Raw genomic sequence first — 20,710 nt, 5'->3', positions numbered from 1 at the left:
CAAAGAAGATAGAACATCAGTGAATATAATGTTATAGCTTGATGGATTAACGAATTTATTTATCGTGGATTAACTAAATTATTTAGAGTGGTTATAAAATGTTGATTAGTTTTTAGTATTATACAAAGTTTGGTCCTGACCAGGTAGCTCAGTTGGTTAGAGTGCCGTCCTGATATGCCAAAGCTGCAGGTTTGATCTCCAGTCAGGGCACAAACAAGAATCAACCAATGAATGCATAAATTAAGTGGAACAACAAATTGATGTTTCTCTCTCTCAAAACCAATCAATAAAAAAATACATTACAGTTTTGATATAGAGCAGTGATTTTCAACCCTTTTCATCTCATAGCATACAAACTAATTACTGAAATTCTGTGGCACACAAAATATATTACATTTTTGCCAATCTGACAAAAAAATAGGTATAATTTTGATTCATTCACACTGGATGGCTATTGTTGGATTGTCATTTTTTTATTTGACAATCTAAGGTAAAAGAGGTTGGTGTCCCTGACTAAATAGTCAAGTATTGCATGTTTTAAAAATTCTTGCGGCACATCAATGTGTCTCTTGCCCACTGGTAGAAAATTGCTGATACAGAGGGTAAATTTTTCTACCACATTTTCAAGAATAAACAGCAGGGATGATCTCAGCCTGAGCTATTGTAAATACAGGTATCCCCTGCTTTTCGAAAGTTCGCTTTACGCCACTTCATTTTATAAAAGACCTACATTGGTACCTGTTTTTGCTAACCAAAAGAAATTGAAGAGGATTTCTCTTTTTCAAAGAAAAGCAAAAATATCAGTCACTGTTTTGCTGCAAACACCTTAGCAGAGGGAGTGGCAGCATCAAGCTCCTTCCACAGGAACTACACTAAGCATCTAAGTAAGCATCAACCAGCTTTAAACTGTATCTGTGAGCATTTATGCTTTATCTCGAGTTATTTGGGGCATCTATTAGCAAGATGTGTCCTAAGGTGATTGCTTCTTCACTTTACACTATTATGGCTTACATAGAAATTATCTACTTTCGGATAGCGGGGGAAACCTGCAGTATTCTGGTTACTGAAGGCATTCTGGGGTCCTAAAGTTTACCAGTGTTGGTCGAAGATTTACTTAAGGGTTTTGGGTCCAACTGTTTAGGTTTTAAGAGGAGCATCCTGCCGAAACCGGTTTGGCTCAGTGGATAGAGCGTCAGCCTGCGGACTGAAAGGTCCCAGGTTCGATTCCAGTCAAGGGCATGTACCTTGGTTGCGGGCACATCCCCAATGGAGATGTGCAGGAGGCAGCTGATCTATGTTTCTAACTCTCTATCTCTCTCCCTTCCTCTCTGTAAAAAATCAATAAATTTAAAAAAAAAAAAAAAAGAGGAGCATCCTAATATGGTGAAAATCCGTTAACATATCTTTTTTTCCTTTTTTACAGAATATTCAAATAGAAACATCTCACTATTACCTAAGGCCTTTAACAATCTCCTCAGAACTGCTTCCTCCCACTAAAGCTAAGTAGCCCAGGACTAACCATCACATCTGTTTTACCAGGTAGACTAGATCTTTTCTAGAAATACCTCGGTTGATCTCATATGAGAGTTCATTATGGGCATATGCAGAGATTCGGTGAGTCCTAAAATAGAAGCAAGGCTGCCTATCCTATCACTTTGCCACTTTAATGTCTCTACACACATTCTACTCATATCCCACACTGATATGAAATAATTTCTGAACACCAACTAGTGCCAGGTTCTATGCTCAATACTTTATCCCTCCAATTCTCCTATCCCGTTTTATAGGTAAAAGAGCCATATATCTAGGATATATGGTCCCTAGCCATATATCTAGGATGCAAACTTAGGTCTCACCTAGGCAGAACCCTTTCCCCTGCATCACACTGCTTACCAAAACATGGAGCACTTCAGGACACATCCAAGGAAATACTTAGGTATCAAATGTATATACAGATAGCATAAACCATTATACCCAATTTCATTAATTCATTAATTTAAAAACCAGAACTCTGACATTGAATTTTATCTGTTGGTTAGAGATCTAGCTAAGTATCTGAAAACACAAACCACATAAATTCACACTTTTTTTTAAATCCTCATCTGAGGACATTGTCATTGATTTCAGAGAGGGAGGGAAGGAGAGAGAGGGAGAAACATTGATCAATTGCCTCCCATATCCCCCAAATAGGGTACAAACTCGCAACCTAGGTATGACCAGAAATCAAACCTTCAACCTTTCAGTGTACCAGACGATGCTCCAACCAACTGAGCCACAATGTCCAGGGCAAGTTGATACAAATTTTATTACTTAACTATTAGGAGTCTTTAGCCAGTAGCAAATCACATCTGTAACTTATAAGGACTTGAAATAACTAACAACTAAATCATTAGAAGTAGTGTACATTAGTTGATTAGAATGTCATCCTGATACACCAAGGTTGTGGATTCAATCCCCAGTCAGGATACATACAAGAATCAACCAATGAATGCCCAAATAACTGGAACAAATTGATGTTGCTCTCCCTCCCTTCCTCTGTTTGAAAAAAAAAAAAAATCAATCAGTAAAAAAATATTAAGGGATTGCAGGGCAATTTCACTATCGCATCTAAACAGGAGTTTAGTTATGCTAACGGTGTGTTGTGGGGCGAGTTCTGAAGCTACAGAGTTGCAGACATTGCAGTTCTTTTCTCAAAAGTTTAGATCACAGATTCTGCATAACTACCAGCCTGGGAAGAGAAAGCGGAAGGTCAACAGGCCAGTGTGTGCCTTATACACACCACACCTTCTTTTAACCCCAAAACGTGGGGGTCAAGTCAGCTTCAAGGAAGCAAAGAAGCTCATTTTAGGAGCGGGAGGCAGAATAATAGGAAAGACATTTTTACATCACTGATTATTAATCAGTGTCACTATGGCAAAATAACACTCGGGAGTTAGGCAGAGCTGGCTTCAAATTCTGATTCCTCTACCTATTAATTAACTAGGGGCCCAGTGCACAAATTTGTGCACCTTGAAAGGAATTGTGGGCTTCGAGGTGAGCACAGGGGCGGGTCTCGGCCCATCCTCCACACCCCCGCCTGGCCCCTCCCACCACAGCCCCCAGTCCCCTGTCTGCTGACAGCCCCACTCCCCCCACCACCACTGCTCCCACACACTGACGGCAGAGGAATTGAGGCCGGCACCAGCAGCAGATGCGAGCAGGGCTGATGCCCATCATGATTTGAACACGCCTCCTGGTGGTCAGCACACGTCATAGAGACTGGTTGTTCGGTTGTTCCACCATTCAGTCTATTTGCATATTAGGGTTTTATATATATACTAGAGGCCCGGTGCACAAAAATTTGTGCACTCGGGGGTAGGGGTCCCTCAGCCCGGCCTGTGCCCTCTCGCAGTCTGGGACCCCTCGGGGGTGACCACCTGCTGGCTTAGGCCTGCTCCCTGGGGGATTGGGCCTAAGATGGCAATCAGACATCCCTCTGGCAGCCTGGCAGCCCTCGGGGGATGTCCACTTGCCAGTGGGGAGAAGACCTAAGCTGCAGTCAGACATCCTCAGCGTTTCTTTTATTTATTCATTCATTCATTCATTCATTTATTTATTTATTTGTAAATCTTTATTGTTCAGATTACATTTGTTCCTCTTTTTCCCCCCCATAGCTCCCCTCAACTCAGTTCCCACCCCACCCTCTGCCCTTACCCCCCCCACACACACACTGTCCTCATCCCTAGGTGCACAACTTTTGTCCAGTCTCTTCCCGCATCTCCCACACCCCTTTCCCCACCAAGAATAGTGAGTCCATTCCCTTTCTATGTCCCTGATTCTATTATAATCACCAGTTCATTCTGTTCATCAGATTATTTATTCACTTGATTCTTAGATTCACTTGTTGATAGATGCATATTTATTGTTCATAATTAGTATCTTTACCTTTTTCTTCTTCTTCCCCTTCTTAAAGGATACCTTTCAGCATTTCATATAATACTGGTTTGGTGGTGATGAACTCCTTTAGCTTTTCCTTATCTGTGAAGCTCTTTATCTGACCTTCAATTCTGAATGATAGCTTTGCTGGATAAAGTAATCTTGGTTGTAGGTTTTTGGCATTCATCACTTTGAATATTTCTTGCCATTCCCTTCTGGCCTGCAAAGTTTCTGTTGAGAAATCAGCTGACAGTCGTATGGGTATTCCCTTGTAGGTAACTGAGTTTCTTTCTCTTGCTGCTTTTAAGATTCTCTCTTTGTCTTTTGCTCTTGGCATTTTAATTATGATGTGTCTTGGTGTGGTCCTCTTTGGATTCCTTTTGTTTGGGGTTCTCTGCGCTTCCTGGACTTGTAAGTCCATTTCTTTCACCAGGTGGGGGAAGTTTTCTGTCATTATTTCTTCAAATAGGTTTTCAATATCTTGCTCTCTCTCATCTTCTGGCACCCCTATAATTCTGATGTTGGTACGCTTGAAGCTGTCCCAGAGGCTCCTTACACTATCTTCGTATTTTCGGATTCTTTTTTCATTTTGCTTTTCTGGTTGGGTGTTTTTTGCTTCTTCGCATTTCAAATCTTTGCCTTGATTCTTACACTCCTCTGGTCTGCTGTTGGGAGTCTGTATAATATTCTTTATTTCAGTCCGTGTATGCTTAATTTCTAGTTGGTTCTTTATCACAACATCGAGGGTCTCATTAGATTTCTTGAGGATCTCATTAAGTTTATCGGCGGCTTCTAGACAGTTCTTGAGAGACCTTAAAAGTGTGGTTCTGAACTCAATATCCTCCATTGACAGTTTTGTCCTGTTTCTTTGTCTCCGCATTTTTTATGCTTTCTTGGTGCACCCCCTAGTGGTCTTTGTGCGCAGTCTTGTTGTAGCTAAGCCTTGATTGTTGTAGTTAATACTAGGGGGATTTGACCTCCAGGCCAACTGGCTGTGAGAATCAGCTGTGTCTGCAGTGGGAAAACTTCTGTCCTCTGGGGAGGTACTAATCTAGCCTTTGCCTGAGGCTATCTGGCAAATGGCTCTGCGCAGGGCTTGGGCGGGGCGGGTCTCACGGGATCAACAGAGCGGGTGGAGGGAGCAGTTATGGCTGCTCTCAGTCCCGTCCCCAGATGCTCTGCCTCTCAGAGTCCCAGCAACCGCTGCAAAGCTCGGAGAGAAAGCTGCCCTCACGTTCCGACCGATGCCAGACAGTCCCGCTTCTCCCGTTTGAGTCTGGGTCCCTAGAGACTCGCCCAGAGAACTCGAGCTCAGAATCTGAGACTCCCTCCCGATTGAAAACAACAACCGCGCCCTCAGCTACCAGCTCGCTCCGCGCGTACCTCCGCACCGTTGTATTTTCCGCACTGCGCCTCCTCTGAGTCTCGTATGCTGTTCTCTTTCCTTCTAGTTGAAGAATTTCCCCTCAGCCAGTCTTTCTGTGGTTCTGGGCGATGTCCGTTCCGTCTTTTAGTTGTATTTGTGAAGTGGTTGTTCGAGGCAGCTAACTCCAGTGTTTACCTATGCTGCCATCTTGGTTTTTCTCCCTCAGTGTTTCTGAGGAGGCAGGGAGACTCCCACCACCACTGCGGTACTGGCAGCCATCAGCCTGGCTTGTGGCTGAGCAGAGCTACCCCCTGTGAGAGCGCACTGACCACCAGAGGGCAGCTCCTGCATTGAGCGTCTGCCCCCGGGTGGTCAGTGTGTGTCATAGTGACCAGTCATTCCCAGTCTTTCTGCTGTTAAGGTCAGTTTGCATATTACCCTTTTACTATATAGGATAGAGGCCTGGTGCACGGATGGGGGCTGGCTGGTTTGCCCTGAAGGGTGTCCTGGATCAGGGTGGGGGTCCCGTTTGGGTGTCTGGCCAGCCTGGATGATGGGCTGATGGCTGTTTGCAGCTGGTCACACCTCCTTCAGGGTGGGGGTCCCCACTGGGGTGCCTGGCCAGTCTGAGTGAGGGGCTGAGGGCCGTTTTCAGGCTGGCCAGCGACTGAAGCTCCCAGCCTCTTTTTTATTATTATTATTATTTTTTTATTCTAGGATTTCTTTACCTTCTTTTGCTGTCACTAGAGCTGAGAGCTGGCTCCAGCTCTGAGGCCTGGCTCCAGCTCTGAGGCTGCAGCTGGCTGAAAGCAGGAATCTGGGTTTGTTTAGCTTCTATAATTGAAACTCTGTTGCCATCACTGGTGCTCTAAGCTCTGAGGCCCCGGCTGGCTGAAAGCAGGTATCTGGGGTTTGTTTAGCTTCTATAATTGAAACATTGTTGTTTCCAAAGCTCAGAGCTGGGCCGCGGCAGGCGGGGAACCTTGACTTCCTCCATCACTGGAGCAAGCAAGCCTCATGTTCACTTCAGCTGCGTGGCTGCCGGCCACCATCTTTGTTGGCAGTTAATTTGCATATCCTGCTGATTAGCCAATGGGAAGCGTAGCGGAGGTATGGTTAATTACCATGTTTGTCTATTATTAGATAGGATAGATTGTATGATGTTGGACCAACCTTGAGCCTCGGTTTCCTAATCTGTAACATTTGGATACCACCATCTATATCACAGAGCCAGGGTAGGAATTAAATGAGCTAATAACATATGTACAGTATACAGTACTGAATAAGCACTGAAAAAAACAGAAAGTGCTAAAGTCATCCAATCCAAATTCTCTGTTTTACACAGGACTTAAGGTCCTAAAGCTACTGTGAGGGAATGTCTCTCTTTCATCTCCAGCATACTCTACAACCCTGCAGAAAGCAACTCCTGAGCCGTAAAGGGCAGTGTGGGAGGACTACCAGCTGCTACTAAAAATCTTCCCCGTTTTTATGTCAGAAATTCATGCCTTTCACTACCAATTCTGGCCTAGGTATGCATAGTCTTCCAAAAGCCAACCCTTCGACTCTGCTTTTGATGTATCAGATTAAACCAAGCATTTATGTTGATATTTTGTGAAGATCTTTGACATAGTTTTTATTAGTTCTTGGCAGTTCTCAAAAAATAAACATCACACACTCTACCCCTATTTCTCATCAATAGTCACCTTAGTAGAATTCAAGTTGCTAGTGGGAAGAGAACTCAAATTATCCTAGAATTCCCATTTGGCAGTCTGATCTATTTGCTTTCCCTTCCCTAGCCTGGACATAAAGCATCCTGGGATCTCTGGGATTCCAACTTACAGTCTTCCCTGGTCCTGGATCTCGGCAGCCCTTCATACCAGTTAAGTACACTGTCTTTCCCTAAAAAAAACAGATCACTCTGAGACAAAACCAATGTCTCTGGTTACATGATTCAAGCTTTAATGCTCTTAAAGAAGGCAGGGTGGGAACTGATGCTCTTGGTCAGAAATTTGATTTTGAATCATAGCTACCTATAGCTGTATGATCTTGGCCAAGGTAATTAACCATCTCTGAGCTCACTTCTTCATGTGTAGAGAGGAAAAAATAACCAACTAACAAAAGTGTTGAGACTTAGGTAAGTAAAAGCACTCAGCATTAATACCTGGTATGTTATAGGTGCTCAATTAATATCTAATTATATATTTGACTATAGCACTTATCACATATTATAATTACTTTTTACCATCTCTCTTGTACCAGAGAAGGGCTTTCTGAAGGCAACGACTGTCTTATTTATATACACGTACATCCCCAGTGCTCAGAACAGATACATAAATCAAACCTAGCCTTAACCACAGTGTCAATGAAATAACAGGGAGTGGGGAGTGATGAGGAACTCAGAAAACTGCAGAATGCATGTCCCATCTAAAGGGGCAACTACTACTCAGCTCCAACTGACAAGGGCCATGGAACAATGCTGGTCCACTGCAGTAAGAGTTTCAGACAGAATAAAAGAAGCAAAAGCCAGATCCTGGACACAAAAAGTAGGTGCTAAAACAACTCTTGAGCTGACATCCTGAGGAATGACTGAAGGACCAAAGTTATGGCAGAAGTTGGTCTCAACCACCATGCTAATTCCTGCCAAAACCAGGGTCTTGCTCAGTACTCCTGATCTTGGAGGTTATACTGTTAACAAAGCAGAAGCCAAAATAGCAGCAAAGAAACTAGGCTCTTCAGTGGCCTGAACATTTTATTGATGGTATCCTTGACTAACCCCTTGAGACTTAATAAGTAAACCTGGGGGTCCCAGGAAATATCAGAGAAGAGAACCTCTAGAGAAAATGAAGTTTTCAACCCTAGCTGGTTTGGCTCAGTGGAGAGAGCATCGGCCTGCGGACCAAAGGGTCCTGGGTTCGATTCCGGTCAAGGGCACATGCCCAGGGTTGCAGACTCAATCCCCAGGGGGGGTTGTGCTGGAGGCTGCCGATCAGGCTGCTCTCTCATCATTGATGTTTCTATCTCTCTCTCCCTCTCCCTTCCTCTCTGAAATCAATAAAAATATATTTTTAAAAAATGAACTTTTCATATATTGGGATGGGGACACAAAGCCATATCATTTGAATATTAAATGTGTATGATTATGTGCTAACTAGTGTCCTGGTGCACGAAATTCATGCACGAGAGGGGGGGGAGTGAGGGGGGAACCCCTCAGCCCGGCCTGCACCCTCCCCAATCTGGGACATCCCTTTTGCAATCTGGGACCGCTGGCTCCTAACCGCTCACCTGACCACCTGCCTGCTTGCCCCCAACTGCCCTCCCCTCCTGGCCCGATAGCCCCTAACCAACTCTGCCTCGGCCCCGCCACCATGGCTTTTTCAGGAAAGGTCTCCCAGAAGGTTTCCCAGTCTAATTAGCATAATACCCTTTTATTAGTATAGAAGATGTGGAAGGACATCCGGAAGGTCTCCGGTCTAACTAGCATATTACCCTTTTATTAGTATAAATTAGATAGATGTATATAGCTGTTTGTTTTGCACTGATGTTGTTAGGAGGATGAGTTATTTTTTTACAAACACCTTTAATCCAACCACCCAGAATCAAGCATTGTTAGTATTTTAGGTTATGTACTTTTAGAGATTTTTTTCTCTTATGCAAATAAGATATGAGGCAGTCTCCTGCAATATTGGAAAATACTATACAAATCATTTTGTAACCTTTTTTCACTTAAAAAATTAATGGGAATAACTTGCCATATCAAATATATATCTTCATCATTTATTATAATTAAAATGTATTCCACTGAAGGATGTGTCATAATTTTTAACCAGTTCCATATTAATAATTGCAATATTTTCCATTTTAAAATATTGTCAATAGCATCACAGAGAACATCCATTAAACCCATTACTTGTACCACTACCCTCATTCTCTCTTTCAGAACCATTACTACTTAGGTTCAAATTTTTTAAAAATTATACGCAAGCCAAAGAAAATTGAGGACTGTCAGACTGGAACTTCTAACCCATATTTTTCACCTTGCTTGGTCCTTAAACAACTATTAGCTATTTCCCCAATCAAATCTACCTTCAAGGTTTAAAAAAAGTGTCAACACATTTTCATAAGAATCAGACAAAAGTCTGAAGACACTCCTCAAACATTTTGAAAAATGCCATCATTAGAATAAGAAACCAACCTAATGATGGTGCTCAGTAAATGGTTGCTCTATAAATGAATGAATAAACTAATAAATGAGACCTTAAGTGGATTATAAATTATGAATTATTTGCTTTTAGAAAAATAAATTATAGTCTCCAAAGCATAAATTAAGACCAGTGGATGGAAAATTATTCTAGAGAGACCTATTTCAGCCCTCAAAAACTATCCAAATATGGCACAAGCTGCCTCAAAAGCTATGGATAAAGTTGTTAGCGTAGGCTGTTGGAATACTTGATAGAAATATGTAAAGACAAGATGAAAAAGAGCAGCCATGTGGAGAAGCAAGTAAAAAATAAGCCCCGTCTTTGCAACTAGACAGATCTGGATTCTATCCTTCCTCACCTCCTTTTAGCTGAGTAACCTTGGGCTAGTTACTTAACCTCACAAAGGCCAATTTCCTAAACCGTAAAACATCTTGCAAGGTTGTGAGGATTAGGATACTTTCATTCATTCAATAAATACTTATATGTGTAGGCATTGTGCTAAGATCTATGGATCCTAAACAAGACGTAACACCTGTTCTCAAAGAGATTAAAGTCTATTATAACTGGAAAATTAAAATAGTGCCACTTGTTAAGGGTTACAATAGGGTCAAATGCATAGTCCATATAGGACCTAATCCAGGACCTAACTCAATTTCAGGATAGTCAGAGAAGGCTTCTTGGGAGATTTAAAATCTAAGAATAAGAGCCTACTGAGATAAAAAATCATTAAGACTCATGGTTAATAAAAGCATCCTATATAATAAAGAGGTAATATGCAAATTAACCCTCACAAGATGGCTGCCTAAGACCAGGCCAGCAGGGGAGTTAGTGAGGGACGACCAAACAACTGAACAGCAGGCTGCATGGGGCAACCAGGCTGGTGGGTGGACTGTGAAGGGCGACTAGGTCATGGGGGTGGGGGGGTGGGGGGGGGGGAGGACACGACAGTTAGGGGCAACCAGGCCAGCACACAGAGGCAGTGAGGGGCAATCACGCCAGCAGGGGGGTGCAGTTAGGAGCGACCAGGCAGGCAGGCAGGCGAGTGATTAGAAGCCAGCGGTCCAGAATTGTGAGAGGGATGTCCCAGATTGAAGAGGGTACAGGCTGGGCTGAGGGGACCTCCCCCGCTCCCCCCATGCACAAATTTCGTATACCGGGCCTCTAGTATAGAATAACAACACTGTGTCTGATAAACAGCAAGTGCTCTTAAAAATGGCAGCTGCTACTATTATTATTGTTACAGAGGCCTGGTGCATGAAATTCATGCACTGGGGTGGGGGGGAGAAGAGGGAAAGGAGGGAGGGGGATGTCATCCTTCAGCCCAGCCTATGCACTCTCTCTGTCCGGGAGACCTTGGGGGATGTCCGACTACCGCAGAAGCAGGAGAGGTTCCCGCCACCGCTACTGCACTCATCAGCCTTGAGCCCAGCTTCTGGCTGAGCAGCGCTCCCCCTGTGGGAGCGCACTGACCACCATAGGGCAGATCCTGCATTGAGCATCTGCCCCCTGGTGGTCAGTGCGTGTCAGAGCGACCAGTCGTTCCACCATTAGGTCGATTTGCATATTAGCCTTTTATTATATAGGATAGGATAAGATTGGCAATTGGATTAGATAACCTTTGAAATTACATTCATCCCTAAGTCTGTGTTACTTTAAACATTTTTTTTTTTTTCCAGAGAGGAAGGGAGAGGGGAGAGACAGACAGAAACATCAATGATGAGAGAGAATCATCGACCGGCTGCCTCCTACATGCCCCCTACTGGGGATTGAGTCTGCAACCCGGACATGTGCCCTTGACCAACCAGGGACCCTTCAGTCCTCAGACCGACATTATCCACTGAGCCAAACCAGCTAGGGCAGTCTGTGTTACCTTAGAGATATATCTGATATGTTCACAGAAAAGTTCTTTCCCACTATTGGTCAAGCTACCCTACAAAAAAGAATTCTTTTTTTTAATTCACAAACTCACTACGCCAGAACTGCTCAACTGGGCTCCACTACACACACCAGTCATAACATGAAATGCTTATTAGGTGTTCTCACAAACAGGATTCTATGGCCAAATAAGTTTGAGAAATACTGCATAATGTATCTTTTCTTCTTTTGAAGGGTCATAAGGCTCATGAGTACAAATACTCTGAATACTAATTCTGCAGTAAAGAAATGCATATCACTTTGGCCATTATTTTGTCAAGAATCCTTTTTTCATCCCCAGAGGACACTTATTCATTGTATAAGAACTAATAATGTTCAATTAAACAGCCTGGAAAATGCTGCTCTAAGCCAACTTACAAATTGTAGTGGAATGAAAAGAAGACTAAAGGTGACTCTATTCTTACCACCTTCCAGGAGGGTTAGTTTAACACACATAATGGCATTCACCTTTTTTATTTAATCCTACTGAAAATGTCATTAAATATCACCATAAATAGCAATCTCCTGCCTCCTAAATTATTGCCAACCAAGTATGCTTTGCTTCTTTAAATGCCCCTTTGTCATCTGATAATAAGGAAATTCTAAACTATTTACCCTCCCGTTACAGTATTAATTTTAAAGACAGTTAAAAAGGACAAAGATGTTCAACTGTGCAAATAGTTTGTACGTTTCTCTTAAATGAACAGATAGTACTCCTGGTGAGGGGATCTGTTTTCTTAATTCTGGGTAAAAAAAAATCTCACTTCAGCCCTAACTGATTTGGCTCAGTGGATAGAGCATCCGCCTGTGGACCGAAGGGTCCCAGGTTCGATTCCAGTCAAGGGCATGTATCTTGGTTGCGGGCACATCCCCAGTAGGGGGTGCACAGGAGGCAGCTGACCAATGTTTCTCTTTCATCGATGTTTCTAACTCTATCTCTCTTCTCTTCCTCTCTGTAAAAAATCAATAATACATATATATATTTTAAATCTCACTTCATATTGATCACTGGATAATTTGCAGCTCCTCGGGACAGGGTTAATAGTAATTAGGAATTGTGAAAACCTTCAGTAACTCTAATAGATTTTAACCAGTGAAATTATACAAAATATTCTATATTCCAATGTAGGTCCCATGAGTCCAAGAAGCATTTACTGAAGCACTGCTCAAGATCACTATTTATGGATCATACCCATGAATGTATTTAGAATAATTCTTGAGCCTTATTTATAATGACATACTGTTGATTTTAAATAGTATTTATTTATATGATACCTTATATACCTTGGACATGCAGATTTGAACCTTTAATTTAAAGCTATTCTACTGGAAACATTCAAATGCAAAGGTTAGACTAGTCCCTCTCTCTAAAGTGAAGTTTATCCATTAGGAAGCTTTCCTGTATAAAAGAAAAAACACTGGATTTAGAAGTAACCTGTCTGCAAACCAAAAAAGAACTTCAACCAAAATGGAAAATACAACTCTAATACTGACAATGAGTACAGGTGGTGCCTCACTGCTATCAGGTACATCACTACTAAAACATGGGAGATATGTGGGAAGGGTATAAATATTGCAACCTAGCAAAAATTTCTGCAGGCAGAGAGATTTTTTTCCTGAACCATTCCACAATGTTGTCTTCCTGCTTACATCAACGAAAATGTTACCCAGGTAACTATAAAACAAACTTACAGTCCTAACTTCAACCACAATTTCTACATTTAAAAAAACTTTTAATGCAAATTTCTTTCTTGACAGAAGGATAAAATTGGTTGTTCGTATTTTAATAATGATTGCTATTTGCAAATATAGAAGTTTTCATCTCATCACAATCATTACTACTCCGAAACTGGGGATTAACAAAGGTGATCAGGAGATAATTTAACCCTACAACTCCTAAACCACAACAGCACAAAAAATTAGGTTATTTCTTTCATTTGAAGTGGTTGTTCCCCCATGTAGAAATCTTACTGCACAAAACAGAACAGATAATTACAAAGGACTCGTCCATCAAGGAAGCTATTTAAGAGATTTTATGCTATTCTAAAAAGAAAGGTACACTCAGTGACAGTCACCTATTATATGCTATTGTATTCATTTCTCAGAATGACTCTGTAAGATAGCTATTATTACCACTACCTTCCACAGTAAGAAACTAAAGCTCAGGGAGGTTAAGAATCTGACCACCAGCTAACACAGAAGGTAAAAGAATTCTTTCCCAGGTCTGACTCTAACACCAGCAACTACATTGCCCCCTTCAAAAGGCACTTTCTGGCCAAAAAATTTTAAATGCATTTCCTTCCACAATTAATCTACTTACATTATGTTACTTTGAGCCTCTGTGGGAAAACACTAAAATGACCTTGTAAGCCTTCCTAACTAGTCACAGTGCACGCATGAAAACCTGAATAAACAAAATGAAAAGAGAGACTGTAAGGCATCAGATAACTCAGTTTGCTTTGAGCACAAGAAATAGAATGGAAAAGAACAACTTGCTAGCTAAGGAATGTTCTTCCTAGGTTGTATGCCTGAGGCTGGAATAAACCTCAAGAAGGTCACTTGTTAACCTAATACTGTCTTCTGCCATTCTTCCTCCTGTGAATGAGGCAAACTTGTCAAAACACAAAAGGTGCCTTAGAGTTATCTCTGCCATCAAGTCAGTGCTTCCACAGGAAAAGCGATGCTCTCCAGCAGAATGAGCACTGGTTTGGGAATCCTGTACTAAGACTTGGCTCTGCCCTTGTCAAGGTCATCACGGTATTGAGGGCCTCACTACAAAGGACAATCCTGAAAGAATTAAAGGTCACTTCCTGACGTAAGATGCAAGGATTTTTCTTTTCTCACAATATTGTGAGAAAACAACACAGAACACAGTGTTTAAGAGTAAGGGCTCTACAAGTTGTATAAGAAATAGGAGTACAGACCTATGTTTGAATCTGGGCTCTGCCACTTACAGGCTATGTGACCTTGAGCAAATTACTTAACTCCTCAGTTTCCGCACATGTAAAAATGAGGGTGATAACTGTCTACTTTATACTGTGTTCGGATGATATATATGTTTATATCCCTGTAAGCACTCAATAAAAGGTAGTAACTATATTATTCCTTGACTATCTTTAGTGGCTCAGTACTTCTGAACTAAAAGATAAGAGATGTGAATTTCAAAATTGTCTCAAAAAGACACTAGAATGCCCCTAATGCTTCCATTTCTCTGTAACTTTTCTAGTAAAATGAAAATGAACCAGTTTTGACCAAATGAAAAATGTGTAAGTCTACTTGAGAATGTTACTGCCTTTGCATTCCTCCGCTCCACAGTTGCTATGATTTACCTGAGTTTCAGAACTCACCCAGGAAGTCAAGTTTACTGCCTGTCAAGTCAGAATAGGGCTTCCGAAGCAGAATGTTGGAGGCAGTTAAAATTGCTTAGAAAATGGAGATAAACCTAAAGGATGGGTGGGACTTATTTGGTACAAAGGGATAGAGAGGATGTAAATGTTATAGCATAGATGTGGAACCAAGGCAGATGATCTCTGATGAGAAGAGGAGTGACTTCTGTTTGGCTGACAGAGTTCATTTATAAAAGACTAGAGGCCTGCCCTGACCGATTTGACTCAGTAGATAGACCGTCGGCCTGTGGACTGAGGGGTCCTGGGTCCGATTCCAGTCAAGGGCATGTACCTTGGTTGCGGGCACATCCCCAGTAGGGGGTATGCAGGGTGCAGCTGATTGATGTTTCTCTCTCATCGATGTTTCTAACTCTCTATCCCTCTCCCTTCCTCTCTGTAAAAAATCAATAATATATTTAAAAAAAAAAAAAAAGACTAGAGGCCCAGTGCACGAATTCGTGCATGGGTGGGGTCCGGCCAGCTGGGGGGAGAGGACATGGGAGGTTGGCCGGCCAGCCCCAGCCCCCTGGTCGAACTCCCGGTTGAGGGGACAATTTGCATATTAGCCTTTTATTACATAGGAGGAGGATAATGGGGAACACTTCTGGAAAATGGTTTGTCTTCTGGCCTCAGAGTATTCCTTATCAGAGTCTAGGGTCCCTGGGCCCCTGCACTCAGTACTTGGTGGACCATCATCACACCCTTCTATACAATGGGTATGGCATGCCTGGCTGATTCACTCGGAAGACTCCTTGTATGCCATGGTATTGTGCAAGTCTAAAGGCATCACGAATGGTCGGGCTCAACTACTCTGGTTCTTGCACACTTTCCTCTTTGGGATAGCCTTCCTTTCCATATTGATTGTTTACAGACCAAAATGCCAAAAACAAACTTAAAGAAGATATCCAAACTTTTCTCTACACTTTGACATCCAACTTCATTTTATCGGGGGATGGTGTGTTACTCGACCTTTCTGTTTTCTGGAAAGTTACGGCCCTCTAGTTATTCGTTAATTCATATTCTCTGGTTGGGCTTGAGTAGATAATAGGACAGTGATGGCGAACCTATGACACGCGTGTCAGAGGTGACACACAAACTCATTTTTTTGGTTGATTTTTCTTTGTTAAATGGCATTTAAATATGTAAAATAAATATCAAAAATATAAGTCTTTGTTTTACTATGGTTGCAAATATCAAAACATTTCTATAGTGACATGGCACCAGAGTTAAGTTAGGGTTTTTCAAAATGCTGGCACGCCGAACTCAAAAGGTTCGGCCATCACTTTAATAGGAAAAGGTTTTAGCTTTCCAAGTCTGCAGACTAACTTATTTGACAAAGTACTTCCAGCTACCTTCTCAAAGGCTTTGGCTGTGTTGGTGCTCTCTCCCTATCATCTGATTTAAGCCATGTATTAAATTTGCTTGTTGGTATACTTGTGCTCCCACCTTCTATCTAAAACACCTTACCCATACCACCTCCATCTTAGCCTATTAGGGGTTACTCTTTTGGTAAGGTAAAATATTTTAGAGTTCATCAATGGAAATCCAACTCAGATTTTTTAAACGCGTGGTCCTCTCCAAAGGAAATTATGAAAATAGTATTAATGGTGCCAGGAACAATATAGTGCATTATGGAATGAAATGGATTAATGACTAAAATGCTGTGAATTGTCCCCCCCCCCCCAAAAAAAGAAAGAAAATGTTTAAGTATAAATGAGGTATTAGAATTATTTGTTATAAAAATTAAATAACATGAACACAGTCTGTAAAGTATAAAGCATTAATATGATTTTTTTTCTTAGAAGACAAAGCTGATGTTCCCAAGTTTTTAATATAAACTCTGACCTCAGACTTCCTGGGAGTTAAAGATTTCTAAGGTGGTCAATTCCAAATGATAAAAAGGCCCAGCAAGTAGCTATGGGTGTTAAGGAGCTAATGTGGGATGAAAGTGGTCACTAGTGGTAAAGAACAGGTAGTCAAGAAATACTTGCTAAATAAAATATATATGTGTATATGTATGTTATTATAGCCTGTCCAGACTTACTAAAAAGAAACTAAGTTATAGATGCCATAACATTCTTATTTGGTTAACTTAATGACTGAGCCAAATGAAGCTAAGATGAGCAATGTACAAAATGCATGGCAAGCCCTAATGCCCCTCTTACTTTGACTCTATCTTCTACACTGCAGGGTAATGGCAAATAAAAGGAAGGAGACTCACCTAATCAAGAAACAAAGCAATTAAAACCACCCCCTTGAAACCTGAATTATTTAAAAAATTTCATGCAATATTGGAATTGCAAATATCGTATCAGTTTTAATTTTATACATCATTCAGGAGAAGTATATACTAGAATGAGTTTGGAGAAGGCACTAGGTTTTTGGATAGGTCCCAAGTGTTTGGAGACAAACTTCCTAAAGAACTAGTGATGTTTGAAAAAGCTCCCTACTGAGCTTTTTACACTAAACACTTCGTAGTTTCTCAATGCTTGGCATTAATCACTTCCATAAATAGACTATGTCAGCAATATCTGAAGCCTGATTCTAAAGTATGCAGATTCTTAAACTTTCTGTGCATATTTTTTAACCATGATCTCCCTGGGTTCAGCAATTTACTTTGTAAATCTTTCCCTTTATATTAGAAACCAAGGGATAAGATTTAAATGCCTAGAGAAGAACCTATATTCAAATGGTTACCATTCTGTGGTCTGAATCTTTGAAACAGTACTACAAATTCTTATTAAATTCTCCCATTCAATACACTTCTAACACCCAGAAATCAAAGAAAGACAATGAAACTATCTGGGAGTTTGACTAGTCAGGTTTATGTTGACAGCATGATCCTATCTAATAAAAGAGAAACATAGTAAATTGGCCTACGACCGCTACCCTTGCCATTGGCTAATCAGGGCAATATGCAAATTAACTGTCAGCCAAGATGGCACAGGCAGCCAGGCAGCTTGAAACTAACATGAGGCTTGCTTGTTTCAGTGAGGGAGGACTCCAACATTCCCCACCTGCCACTGCAGGCCTCTGAGCTGCAAGCAACTATGTAACAAACACAGAAGCTAAACAAAACCCCAGAAACCTGCAGGGCTTCAGCCAGCAGGATTGCAACATTGTAAGCAAAGGCCAGAAACCTACTTTCAGCAGTGGAGGCCTAAGAGCTGGAGCCAAGCCTCAAAGCTAAAGCTGGCCCAGAATAAAAAAAAAAAAAAAAAAAGAAAGAAAAAAAGGAGCGGTTGGGAGCTTCAGTCACCCCCAGCCTGAAAACAGCCCTCAGCTCCTCACCCAGACTGGCCAGGCACCACAGTGGGGACCCCCACCCTGATCCAGGACACCCTTCAGGGCAAACCAGCTGGCACCCACCCATGCACCAGGCCTCTACCCTATATAGTAAAAGGGTAACATGCCTCCCAGCACCGGGATCAGCTGAGCCGCGAGGCCTCCCGGCACCAGGATCAGCGTGACAGGGGGCAGCGCCCAAACCCAACCCCCCCCGCCCCACGGGCCCTGCTCTGTGTGTGACGGGGTAGAGCCATAACCTCCCCATAGGCCCTGCCCTGAGTGTGAGAGTGGCGGCACCCCAACCCCCTGATCGGCCCTGCTCTGTGGGTGATAGAGGGCGGCGCCCCAACCCCCTGATGGGCCCTGCTCTGTGCGTGACAGGGTACAGAGCCCCAACCCCCCTGATGGGCCCTGCTCTGTGAGTGATAGGGGGAAATGCCCCAACCCCCTGATTGGCCCTGCTCTGTGCATGACAGGGGGTGGCGCCGCAACCTCCCCATCGACCCTGCCTTGAGTGTGACAGGGCATGGTGCCCCAACCCCCCAATCGGCCCTACCCTGAGCGTGACTGAGGGTGGAATCACAACCTCCCGATCGCCCTGCTCTGTGTATGACAGGGGGCGGCGCCCCAACTCCCCAATCGGCCCTGCTCTGAGCCCGACCAGGGGCTGCACCTAGGGATTGGGCCTGCCCTCTGCCACCCGGGAGCAGGCCTAAGCCAGCAGGTCGTTATCCCCCAAGGGGTCCCAGACTGCGAGAGGGCACAGGCCAGGCTGAGGGGCCCCCCTCGGGCCCCCCCCCCCAAGTGCACAAATTTTTGTGCACCAGGCCTCTAGTATAGCAGATAAAACCATAGGCTTTGGCATCAGGCAACTTGGATTTGAATCCCAGTTCAATCACTGAGTAACACTGGACAAGCTACTTAACCTTTCTCTGATCCTCAACTTTCTCATCAGCATTATGGAAATAATAATGCCCTACCTAACAGGAATGTTGTATTAAATATGCCCCAAAATGTCAATTCCCTCCTTTACCACTGGAAAATAATATTTAACTAAAAAATTTAGTTGCATTCACATAAAACTGACCAAAGCTGAAAACCACAAGAATTTCTTGAAATTGAGATGAAAACAGAAGTGTAACACCTATCTAAGGCTAGAAAGAACCACCTAACAAGACAAAGGAAAACACAGAGGTTTAAATAAATGTGTTTCCATGACCCCCAAACCTTGGAAGACACAAATGTAAAACAAGCCAAGTCATTACCACTCAATGGAAAAGGAATGTACCCCCAACAAGATGACTCTTAACTCTCAATTACAACAAAAGCTTTTTGAAACATAAACCAGAAAATGCTGACAAGTCCTGTTACTTAAGACAAGATGCCCAGCCAGGGCGGCTCAGTGGTTGAGCATCAATCTATGAACCAGTAGGTCACAGGTTCGATTCCCAGCCAGGGCACATACCTAGGTTGCAGCTCAATCCCCAGTAGGGGGTGTGCAGGAGGCAGCTGATCAACGATTCTCATCATTAATGTTTCTACCTCTCTCTCCTTCTCCCTCTCCCTTCCTCTCTGAAATTAATAAACCTATATTTTTAAGACAGATGCAAGAAGCTATGCAGTAGTTTATTTTCTTTCTTGGCTGCTTATTTTTCAAATAATTTTTTAAAAATGCATTTGAAGGCCTGGCCAGTGTGGCTCAATGGTTGAGTGTGCACCTATGAACCAGGAGGTCACGGTTTGATTCCGCTCACGGCACATGCCTGGGTTGCTGGCATGATCCCCAACAGACTTGCAGGAGGCAGCTGATCAATGAATCTCTCTCACTGATTTTCCCTCTCTTCCTCTTCATTCCTCTCTGAAATCATAAAAATATATTTTTAAAAAATGCATATGAGGCCCTGACCGGTTTGGCTCAGTGGATAGAGCGTCGGCTTGTGGACTCAAGGGTCCCGGGTTCGATTCCGGCCAAGGGCATGTACCTTGGCTGCGGGCACATCCCCAGTGGGGGGTGTGCAGGAGGCAGTTGATCGATGTTTCTCGCTCATCGATGTTTCTAACTCTCTATCCCTCTCCCTTCCTCTCTGTAAAAAATCAATAAAATATATATTTTTTTAAAAAAAATGCATATGAGGATGGGTGTACTTAGGTACATATTAAAGGAAATTAATGAGCCAACGTCCAGAATCTCTGTCAAGAGAATCTCTGTCAAGCTCTCTTCCACTAAAGAGGAACCTAACACTATCCATTCAACAAATTGCCAAATATCTCATATTTACTATTATAAAGTGTAGCTTTGGAAACTCAGCCCTGACCTGTATCCTTCCTAGAACAGGAAAACTTCACAGAGAAAATCTCAAAATTAACTGCATGGTCATGAGCCCCAGTAACCAATAATTGCTCTTTTACTAATCCCAAGTGTGAAAATGTTCCCCAAATGCTTCATGCAGGATAACTATATTCTAGAATGAGTTTCGAAAAGGCACTAGGCTTCTCCCTCCTATAGATCTATCACTACTTAACGCCTTGCCTTGTGGGCTTGGCATTCGGTTATTCAGACTGGCACGCCTATTCATCAGGATCCCTCCCTCAGGCTGAGTCTGTTTACTCACATCACATCCCAGGTCTGGTAACTGTGGGCT

The 20,710-nt window shown here is 42.6% G+C and overlaps 1 protein-coding gene across 4 annotated transcripts in view; it reads right to left on the bottom strand.

Moving 5' to 3' along the window:
- Window positions 1-20,710, bottom strand: part of NFYC (nuclear transcription factor Y subunit gamma) — a 70,364-nt gene that overhangs the window by 48,633 nt on the left and 1,021 nt on the right. Inside the window, exon 2 of one of the 4 annotated variants that reach the window (XM_059689726.1) lies at window positions 7,121-7,180. The exons of the other annotated variants lie outside the window; for them this stretch is intronic. The gene's annotated coding sequence lies outside the window, so the exon portion shown is untranslated. The remainder of the gene's footprint in view (window positions 1-7,120; window positions 7,181-20,710) is intronic. 4 annotated transcript variants of the gene reach the window in all.

The sequence above is a fragment of the Myotis daubentonii genome, chromosome 3 (assembly GCF_963259705.1).
Source record: "Myotis daubentonii chromosome 3, mMyoDau2.1, whole genome shotgun sequence".
NCBI classification, from domain to species: domain Eukaryota; kingdom Metazoa; phylum Chordata; class Mammalia; order Chiroptera; family Vespertilionidae; genus Myotis; species Myotis daubentonii.
This window is presented reverse-complemented; position numbering and strand designations above follow the sequence as displayed.